The 11,698-nt window shown below is 34.1% G+C and overlaps 1 long non-coding RNA gene across 2 annotated transcripts in view; it reads left to right on the top strand.

The window, feature by feature from the left end:
• The window catches only part of LOC136007318 (uncharacterized), a 189,867-nt gene extending 181,582 nt beyond the window's left edge, over window positions 1-8,285 (top strand). For both annotated transcript variants that reach the window (XR_010609616.1, XR_010609617.1), the window contains 3 exons: window positions 1,539-1,598; window positions 3,134-3,237; window positions 4,339-8,285. This is a non-coding gene — a long non-coding RNA (uncharacterized LOC136007318). The remainder of the gene's footprint in view (window positions 1-1,538; window positions 1,599-3,133; window positions 3,238-4,338) is intronic.
• Window positions 8,286-11,698: the final 3,413 nt, after the last annotated feature.

An 11,698-nucleotide genomic window follows, 5' to 3' on the forward strand; every position in this document is an offset into this window, starting at 1 on the left:
TTCCTCTGGCTTCTGCACTGGAATCCAGTAGTTAAATTTGTTCTTGTGTCTTAATGGTAAGCTTTGCATTCAGTAATTTTCTACAGGATTATTTTAATAATGATTCAGTAACTGCATGTTAATTCATAAATTATTCCGTCTGTTTTATAAAGTAGAGATGTGTGTGCTCATAAGGGACTAGAACAAATAGCTGAATTACAGGTACAGAAATAAGAAATATTCATGAGAAAGCAGAAAGTAATCTCAGTCTTCATGAAGGAGCAATTCATGTGATGCTGCTCTCAATTTTGTTATGTTTCTAAGTTGTTGCAAGACAAAGTTTTAAAAATAAGCTCACAAAATATACTAATAAACAGTAGATTCAGCTTGAATGCCAAGGAGGGGTAGGGAATACGCTCCTTCCCAAAATACAAAAGAAGCAGAAAAGATAAAAATTTGCAGAAAAGATAATTGCAGAATTGAACGCACTTACTCTTTAAGAGTATTTTGAGATGGATCTGCGCATGCCCTTTTTAAATACGACTAATGTAAAGTCAGTTCTGATTTTATAAAACATTTGCTGAAGGCAGCTGATGGTTTATGCATGTCCTGTTTGCTTCAGTAAGCATTTTTCATGCATGTTTCTGAAGACAGAGTGCTGGACTAGATGGACCACTGATGTGCTGCATTATGGTGATTACATTCTCCATTTTCCTTCCTATGTACCTCTTTTTAGTCACAGTTTCCGTTTATTCAAAAAATGCCTAACCATTTGATACAAGCTATTAAATTTAGTTCTTTTTCTTCACTGGTTTACTAACTTTTACTCTGTTATTTTGGAGAGTATGATTAAATTCTGAAAAGAGACTTTTAACAGATCTTCCCATTGTGTGTTTATTACCTATAGATGATTTTCAATATGAAAAAGTATGACATTATTAATAAAATTAATAAGAAGTTTGACAAAAATTGGTGTAATTTACCAGAATGCCATTCTGAAAACAGTTATTTGTGCAAATACCAGCTCTACATTGTTACTAGTTGTTAATTTTCTGTTTTTAAGTAACTTTTAAATGTATTTCTAATTAATTTCCTCAACATATGTTAAGTATTATAATAGAATAAACAGTCATATTTATTATTTTTTTTCTCCAGGATATTCTTACGGTTAAACTTGTTTGAGGTTTGTGCAGTTGTTACATGTAATGGTAGACAGCTTGTTATTAAAAAAAAGGATAATGAGAGGAAAAAACCTGGATAGTTGTTTCTGTTCTTTTTTTTGTTTGTTTGTTTCCTTTGCTCTATTTTGCATTAATAAACTTCTTTGAGAATAATGTATGTTTTGTATGTATAGCTTTCAGCATATATTTTAAAAACAAACAAACAAACAAAAGAAGTGCAGTCATCAAATTTTTGTTTATTGGAGTTTTGGGAATTTTTCTAAAACTTCAGATTCATTTTTTCTGTTTCTGAAAGATAATGTCCAGTCTGGATCATCTTCTGGTGTTTTTGCACAAGTGTTGCGCAATCCATTTACACATTTGTGTTTCTGTTTCAAGGCTGACACATTTCTTCTGCAGGTGCCGAAGAGATTGACTGCTGTCTAGTGCATGTTAAAGGTCTGTAACAGGATATCTTGATTAAATTTTAATAGACTAGTACACATAAATTTTAATTTTAAAATCGTTTTGTATCCTTTCATTAGGTAATTGTCACCTACAGCATACGAGAGATGACTTTTGGATAGCGGCTCTATTAGATAATAATACATCAAATGTCATCAAAGGACAAGTAGTCTGGCAAATAGGCAAAAAAAGTAGTCTGGCAGATGCATGCAAATCTCCTTGGGAGTTAGCATAAGGTCCTGTTTTACTTTTCATGCTATGAGGGGGACATATGGAGCACTGAACTTTCAGGTTCCTCAGATAAATTTGGCATCCAACTACCACAGTTTCTTTGGCTTTCTTGGGCAGTGTCTGCAGCTGTTATGATACTACTACTCAGTGCTCAGAGGAATCCATGTAAGTATTATTATGTTCATGGGGCAGCTTGGCAGACTTGTCAAAGTTTTTCCTGAAAAATCCGTATCATTGAAGAGGATGGTGGTTTATAACTCTCCATCAGCTGTGCGTGACTGGTATTTAGCCTGGTAGGGAAACTGTACTTTTCTATTCATAGTCTGTTTCCTCCCCCAAATTTCAAATTTCCTGTGAGCAATGGCATTACTTAAACTTCTTAGAAAATAAACAGGGCCTTTTAAATGAGTGTGAAGCCACCTGTATTTCAGTTCGTTTGCAGTTCCTTCCAAAATATTTTTCTGACAACAAAAAACTTATTATGACTTGGCATACTAGAATATGTAAATTACATAGCGGAGTTTATGATGTATTCGAGAAGATGAAGCTGATGACTCAGATGTTCTGATATGCGTTCCATGGAATTTTGGCAAAATGATTAGACTGCATAACAGTGTATATGTGTGTGTATACATACACACACATATATATACCCAAACTATGTATATATATGTATATATATATATATATATAAAAATATAAATCAATATATATATATATATTTATAATTATTTTTCCTCTGTAAGTAGGCACTGGCTTTCATGGAGATTTATAATGTCATAAATATTAATATTTTTTTCAGGGTTATAAATAATAGTTTGCTTCTTAAAAGCTAGTAATATAGATTTTAGCAGAATTGTAGCGTCTATATAATAATGCTGTCATGCCTTCCATTTACCGCATGTCTGATGATTTCCTTAATATCAGAATTGGTAATGAGGTTCTTGTAAATGGAAAACAGGGAGTGACATTTGAATCTGCTTGAGAGTTAGTGTTGAGGTGCTGTGCATCCCCATGTCATTATATGCATCTGCATCCAGAGAAACATGTATTATTCTTAATCTGCATTTGGCAGTCAGCTAACTATAATATACAGTACAAAACGGTCTTCATAATGTAACAGGAAACTTGTCTGTTTAACACATCCTAGTAGGTAGCAGAGGTTATTTTTCAAATTATTTCAATATTTTATAGACTCCTGAAATGATTTGGACAATGTTTTCAGCAACAGAGAAACAGTGAATCTGAAGGTTATATTCTTTACATGTTGACTTATATGTTTGTATATGCCTTTACAGGAACCCTATGGATTTCTAAAGATGTCTTGAGAATAATTAATTCACAGCTAAGTTTGGATATTCTAGGGAAAAGGTACTGGAATATCTTCAGGGAGGAAATGAAGGTATTCTATGTTACTTGGTTAACAAATCGCATAGTTCAGCTGGGAGTATTTTCTGTCTTAAATGTAGTATTACGTATTTGTGGCCTAAAACTGTGATTAAAATGATTTTCTATGTATACCTCATTGCCTTCTTGAACTTAAAGATGCTTTATTGTGTTGTGTTTTGTTTTGTGGGTTTTTTTTCTCCTCAGAATTGCGTAAAAGCACACCTTTAATAAGAGCATTACCGTAACATGAATACGGGGAATATTCACACAATCTGTGGAATAGAAAAATCGAAGAAGCTTCAGTTGCATAATGTCCAAAGATGTTTTTTTACTCTTACAGTATCTTAATTCCACAGTTAGAAATCTTATTAGTCATATCATATACTTTTTTTTTCATAAAGAACCACTTCTTGCAATGTTTATTCAGAAATTCCTGTTATATTAAAGAGATTTCTGTCTAAGCATAGGTAAGAATGTTGACCCGAATATTTTTGTCTTAAGCTTCTTGGTTTCTCCAAATAAAGTATCTTTGTTTAAAAGTTCAAACCCCAGTCTTTTATGAATATACAGGAAAACCTTTTTAGTAGGTGTGCAATAACAAACGAAAACTGATATATACCAGAAGAGACATTTTATTTTACATATATTCAGGGTATTAAGTTACAGCTTTCCTCTTACCTTGGTAGAAAAAAAACTATCAGAATACATAGACATTATGCAATACTGTAGAATAAAAACTGTTCTGATTACATATCTTTCATATAAAGCTGTAAACAATTGTTGGGAGAAAGAATGCTTTTTAAATGTGGCATTTTTAAGAAGTATGCTTACACAAGAATTCAGAAGGGGTGAAATTTACTTTTATGAAGGGAACCAACTGAGGTGTTTCAAATAATTTAAAGCTTAATTAAACTGTTATGAGTATCTGGGTGGAATTATGTGTGAATTTTATTCATTACTATTTTACACCAGTTGATTAACTGTTGAAATGCTCTGTCTAATTGTCATGTCCAACGTTGAGAAACTGTGTTAATGATCTTTGAAAAGATTCCTAAAAAAAGTCTAAGAAATAATTAGGATTTGAGTTACTTAGTCTCTTTCTTTTAAACAAAAGCAGGTGAATCACACCAGACCTCGTGAATGCCTACAAGAGCCCAGTTCACTGAAAGATGAAGGTATCTGAAGATGGTTTGGCTGAAATGAAAGCAACTAGTGTCAGTACTGCAGTAGTGCAAAATCTTTGCTCAGATGTCACCACTTGATGTTCCTAAACTCACCGGGAGCTTCTTCCCTGTGTGGATGGCATTCCTACATGTACCATGCCTTCTCCATGTGCCCCAAACTGCTCATGCTCAGTAGGTCAGTAGCTCAGTAGCCTGGCTGCTGCCACACACTTGTCACTTGTCCATCTCAAGAAAGACCCAGATATATGCATGCAAGGTTGGTGAATTATCCTCCCTCCTAACACATGAACCTTATTCTTATGTATATGCATATTCAAGCTATGATCTAATGCAACCTCATTTTAGTGGAGGCCTGGGAAATCATCAAATATTGAAAGTCTGCTGGTAATGCTTGACTATGTGGCAATTAACATATATTTGACATGTAAAATTGCAGGTAACTTTCTTTTCCTTTACGGCTCTTAGTTTGTTGTATTCCAAAAGAAAGACAACATTGTTCTTCTGTCCTTGGAAAAAAAATAGATACAAAAGAATTTGTTTAAGACAGCCATTTAAGTGGTTATTTTTTTCATGTGATTTTCAGGATCTCTTGGAACCCAATTTTATAAAGTATTTCAAGTTTCCTATCTCTCAGAGGCATTCTTAAGTTATATTGTCCATGTTCAGTCATGTAAGGCCATTTTTTTTTGTCACCTAGAGAGGTCAGCTTCATGGGGGGTGGGGATTGGGGGTGTGTGTCTCTGAAAAGACAGGGTGATGCTTTGATCACAAAGATATAATTAGCAGCAGTGTTCTATTTTAGGTAGCTTCATGGTTTCTCATTAGTAGGAGACACACATTAGTTAATGTCTATCCCAATAGTTGTATTTGGGGGCATGAGAAAACATTTATATGTGTGTATATGTCTTCAGTTGTTTACAAATATTTCACTATTTGGGGTTTCATTTGTATATAGATACTTGTGTTTTACTTAGGAATCACATATCTGTAACTTGCTCAGATTTACAGGCTATTTCATATTTGAAACCACAAATAGGTTGATTTGAACCCATTTTTTCTCTGATGCTTCTTAACATATAGATGAATTACAAACTAGAATTAGGAAGCCGTATTTGCAGTTTTATGCATGCCTATCTATGCATCTTTGTGTCTAACTTAATTTTGTTCATTTTTTCTCTATTCTTAAGCAATTTAATTTCACATAGAGATGGAAAAGATTACTTTGCAAGCAAGGATGTGTGAACATAAAACGATGAAAGCTTTATTAATTGAAATGAATGAAATTAAATGTAGAAATATGCTGTGGGTATTTTGGAGCCTTTGTTTAGGAACCTTTGTTTAATTTTTATTCTATGTTTTTATTCCAGCTATCGGGTTCTAATGGTAAAGTTTGATATCATAGTTCAGTGAAGCCTAATGTAACTGTACAAGCTGTTTCACAAAATAGAGGAAATTTTAGTGTCTAAAATGATCTGTAATCCAAATTTATTTATTATGAAGAATGAGCTACTGAATGTAATGGAGAAGTTAAACTACTGATAATTTGGGATATTTTAGTACCAACTGATTCCACAGAAAAAGCTGCCACTAATCGTATGTGAACTTGGGATTCTCAGAAGCCAGGGCTAGTTTTCTGTGGCCATTGTATAGATAAGCAAAGGTGAGAAAGTGGATGATCATAAACATATAAGCAGGATCTGCCAAGTCTATTTTTTTTTTCCAATGGTTGCCTCTATTGAAGTTGTACTATAGCCAGACAAAAAAAATTCTTGGCTCCTTTCTTGTGACTTTGGCTAGAGGATACATGTGTTAGGACTATAAAGCTCATACTTGCTTCATAGATCCATAAATCTCCAGACTCTCCCCCTGCCCAAAGTGTGCTTAATAATACGATTTCATATGTATTTGAAGGAAATAGTGCACGACACATGGGCATTAGTACTAATTGTCTTTTGTTTCTTTGGCTACTTTTAGAGAGATTTGATTTTTTTTAAAGTTGAGTCAAGGCTTTGATATGTGCAACCTGGAAGAGATATGTATTTTCAGTTTTACATAGGATTGCTTTCTCTAAACATATAGTTAGTCAATTTGTTCAATTGCTTTTAGACCTAACAGGAAAAACTCTTGTCCACCTCAAGTTTGCTTGTTGCTGTAGCTACTGTTCTGAACATTAAATTTGCATGGAATCAACAATAAATCAAATATAAAAAAAGAGATAGATAATGTCGTATAGTATGCCAACAGGCAGGTGAGAGAATGTGGCAGAAAATCTCTGATATAACTTAGATTCCCACAAACTGTTTTGGTCTTGACAGAAATCTGAGGCAAATACTCCCTATTCTCAGCTCAGGCTGACTTTTATTTCAGTACAATGATAAGATAGAAAGGTGCAAAGGGTATGTGAATTTTGTTCACTATACCTTTAGACTGTATACAGCACAGAACTTTATTCTCATAAGCTTTCGATGCCAAGAACTCTTTTTGTTGCAAAGGTACAACCAGCATCCCTATGTGTGTCTGCTGAGAAAGGGAGGAAGCTTAGGGACCTTTGCAGTCATTCTATATCACTACAATGCCCATATGCAGCAAGAAAATACCACGGGGAAGGCCAGGATGCTGTTGCACTTCCTTTGTACTTCCAGAGTGAAATGAAAATCTAGGGGAGTGGGAGGAAAAGTTCCATTCCCTTGTGTGGATTGCTCACCTGAAACACAGTGTTATTTAAGTTTCTGTTATGAACCATCTGTTGTTTGTTATTAGAACTGCAGTAACTGATCTTTCCTCATTATTGTTTTTGCATATGAAATGAACTCTATTTACTGACTTCCCCCAGGCTTCAGTCATTCTGTTTATTTTGCTACATACTTATGAAATCTTTATGAAAGAGGAACGAGGTACATTATGCATTGTATAAATGTCTTGAGTCTGCAAAGGAGCTTTCCAGAGAGACAAAGCATTGCTCAAGTTTCTTGTGTTTATTTTATACAGGTTAAGAAACTCTATAAAACCCTTTCCTTCCCCCTTTTTCTTTTGGAAATTATTTACCAATGGCCCTAGGCTTTCCCAATCATCTGTACTAACTTGAGATTTGTTCTTGTGAAACAACAGATTGCTAGAAAGGGAATGAACCATTCTTTCCACTGCCTTGTTTCCAGTTCAAGATTAGCACCTGATAGATGGATTTATATGTCAAAGGTTTATGTTCTGTGATGTCAAAATGCATACTTTGAAAATTAAAAATCATGTTTACCTGTGTTCAGTTCATATGTCTTAGCTCTCACGGTGGGGGTAGTCTAAAGTCTGATCCACATTCTGGCTCCTCTGAAGATTTATGAAAGGAATTGAACGAGAGAAATCTAAATGAAGCACTTGCACTAACTCCAGAAGTGATACATCTGAATCCTTAAGTGTACAGAGTGGAAACTCTGTTTTTCATTTGTGCGGGACAGGTTAATTCACCTATAAACGCTTTACACATTACGTTGTCTAAATTGTCTTAAAGTTTATCTGTTTCTAGACAATGTTTGTTATTTTAAAACATATTTGAAAATGCCCACTACACTAATAAAGTAACTGGGGTCATCTGTTCCCTAACGTTGCCCCCTTTGATAATAACCAACAGTAGAAAATGCATATGTAAATCTTTAATCTCTATTTCTATACTTGTTTATTCTCATCTTACATGCTGGAATTGCTTTCCATGTTTTTAATTGAACACAATGTATGCTTCTAGATGAGGAATGCTTTCTGTTCATTTTGGTGTATGTCGGTGTTGTATAATTCAGAGGCTTCTCTTTCATTCTGGATTTCAAGCTATAAGTAATGCAGCTGAACTTAGATACTACCTTGATATTTCTGATGTATTTCCTTGTCTGCTTTCCTAATTAAAAAAAGAATAAAAATATGTTAACATGTTTTTCATGGCTGTCTTACCTCATGGCTGTCTTACCTCATATCAGTTGGATTTGCTCTAACCTAAATCTTCATGTTAATGGGGTCCATGTTAAGAAGGTAGTTAATTTTTAGTGATGTTGCACTGAGCTATACATAATTTTTATTTTTTATCTTTGATTTCCTATGTAGAAGGAGGTTGTTATGATTTCCAGTCTGATGTAACTAAGTAATGTGAAGGTCTCCTTCAATTGTGTCACTTAAGGAAGCAACTTATTTTTAGATAACCGACTGTTTTCTTGTTTTGACCAGTTGCTTTTCATTTGTTCTGAAAATACATTTTCCTCCTAGAGGAGCTTTGATTTGTTTCCAGGAGTATGTGCCTATTAAGTTGCCGTTGACATACAGAAATATTATTTCTATCTCTGTTTCGTATGTCTGTGTCATCACAACATGAAGTTGTCAGAAGAATTTTTATATGAAGTTGGAAAGAGCACTTCAGAGGGTTTTACTTTTTTGCTGGTTTAGTTCTGGGGAACACTAGGCCTGCAAATGGAATATGTTTATGACGTTCAAATATTAATTCTTTTTTGAAGGTAGCTTTGATCATAGGATTATTGATGGGATTACAAGTTGGTCATTCCGCACAGGCTAGGCTAACATATTCAGAATTGAAAAGCAATGGTCAATACTGTACTGTTATAGTGCATTATGTTAGAATCAGCTTCCATATTATCAGAGAACTGAGTGTATAGGATATAGATAAGAGCCATTTAAGTGACAGAGAAATACAACTGGCTATCTTCTGGTTCTTCTTCCCACAGTTCTGGTTTGAGAAAAAGGTGGCTAACGAAACATCTCTTTATAGATGTATGTGTGTATATATTCATAAACAGTGTTTGGATGTTCTGTCATATCATAGTGGATGTGTAGCATTAATTTGGCTGGACTGACTGATTATTCCTAACGGGTAAAAACTTGCCAATGGTATTACTTTCTATGTAAACCTAAATTTTCCGTATGCCATTTTTAACTCTGCAAAGGCCCTCTGGGATATTTTTTATAGTATAGTATTTATTAAAGTAATCTTTTCTTAGTAGCATTCTTTTCTAGTTAGTGTTCAAATATTCTTGCCTCGGCAGAATAGTAGTAAATATTGATGTCAAATTTGCTTTGTCCTTATGATAACAATGAAAAACGTGAGACATATGAAGAAACATACATCAAACTGGCAAGCTGGAAGCTAGAATTTCTTAATAGAAGCAATAGAAATACTGCTCTAGCATGCTTCTGAAATACATTAGTACCTTTCAGGTAATCAATCATACTAAGGAACTTCCTAATCTTAAAGATTTTCTGTGCTATTTTAACTGTTCTTATACAAGAATGATAATTGTGCTATTTTACTGAAAATAACCTGTCACTAAATTCAGTATTTATGAGAAACAGATTGCAGAAAGATATGATTGAAAATCATCAAACTTTTAAATATTTATGAATCAGTTAAAATATCACCCATATTTTTGCTGTTCATTTCAGATTATAAAATAAACTGCAGTGATTTAAAATGTGGTTTTGGCTAAATATAGAAGTAGTTTATGGCTGTAAACAATTAACAGCTAAGTGCTGATGTCCTTAATCAGCTCTTCTTGCAAAACACCAACTTAGCTTTAGGTATGGTGATTTGATATGGTGATTTGAAAATATGTTTTCCTAAAAGAGTTAACTGTTTACCTGCTGAAAATGGTTATACTACAAGTATCAAATATGAATTTAGGGAAGGCTGTTTCTTGACCTGGCATTTACAGACTGGAATGTGAAGGAAGTAGTGTACTGTCACAGCTGGGTTTTAGGCAGGAAGGAAAGTATTCAAGACAGATTTCAAAACTAGAAAACAAACCTTGTGAAAAAGCTTAAGACCACTCTCCATCTTTTCACTTATGTACCAGCAACAAAAAAAAAATCCTCCCCCTTGAGTAGCTTTAAATGTATTGAAAGGTTTTTAAAAGACTGATTTTTTAATTAATACCACATAGTTGTACATTTCTTTTCATGCGTATACTAACAGTCAGTAACCTACAGAGATTTTCTGAGACTACATCATCTCTGAGAGGGGTAATTTTGTCATCCTAAGCATGATGTTTAAATGTACTAGAAAGATTTCAGAATCCCATGGATACCTGTGCGGCTCAAGACAGAAGCACTCCAGACTTGTTTGCTCGCAGTAATCCCAGCTCCTGCACAACACCACAAACATGTTGTCCAAGGAATTACTCCTATGTAGTATTTCAGTCAACAGACCATGAGGGAATGAATTGTTATGAAACTGATGGTCCCTAGTTCCAAGTGAAGGAAGGACAGCTGAGGAATTTTGATATTAAGGTAATTGATCAATTTAATGAGTTTATTAAATGATACACGTTGGGTATGAAAGAGTGGTTTTAGATGAAAAGAAGAATTAATGTTCAGTATTCTAAGTTTGTAACTCAGAGTAACAGTTTGGGAAAACAAACCTGATTGAGAAAGAGTAAAGTAAAATGATTTGCAATGGCAAAGATCTGTATTCCAGATAATGTTTCATGATCTCAGTAATTTACTTTAAGAGACATCTGTGATAATTGAAGAAATCCAGAACTGCATTTTGTTCTGAGTTTCAAAGGTTCTAAACAGAGACTCAGGATCCATTACTACCATCTGCAGCCTCCTAAATGGCTTTGAAAATTTACATCCTTTTTACTAAATGCTAATGAGATGTCAATTTTTTTTCTCTGTGAAAGCGCTGATCTGAGCAAACCTAGTACTTTTTAACCTGATTCTCTCAACCTCTTTTTACTGAAACAGAATCATTGGATACTATCAGCCATCAATTCACATAATTGCCTTTTTCATTCATGCTTGTTTTGTCTGACAGTATACATAGACAATCCTTTTGGCAATGTTTCTGTAGTTTCTTAATTATGCACTGTCAATGTTGAATGAATGTTTTAAGAGTGTCTGAGCATCTACATACTCTTTTGTCACCTTTCTTAACTTTGTATGTCATATTGAGGACTCTTAGTAATTACTGTAATATTACTTCAGAGAAGTTATGTCAGCCTGCACATACCATTAATGCATTAATGTGTCAAAACAGCAGTGAATGACACAGCTCTCAGCAATCTTAAAAGCTACTAATGGTAGGCCAACTCAGAGAAATTGATTTGTAAGCAACCCTAAAGCTATAAAACTTTTGTCCTGATATATGGCTTCACAAAGTCTTTTTCTTACATTTAGTCCATGAGTAACAGCTGCTTGAATAAAGAAACAATCTGTAAGTTCAAGTGCTTCATGCTATCATGCTAGGGTGTTCCTGCCAGAAGAAAGGTAGCACAATGACAGAACAGTGAAAAGAATTCAGTT

Source organism: Lathamus discolor, chromosome 1, assembly GCF_037157495.1.
Source record: "Lathamus discolor isolate bLatDis1 chromosome 1, bLatDis1.hap1, whole genome shotgun sequence".
Taxonomy (NCBI): domain Eukaryota; kingdom Metazoa; phylum Chordata; class Aves; order Psittaciformes; family Psittacidae; genus Lathamus; species Lathamus discolor.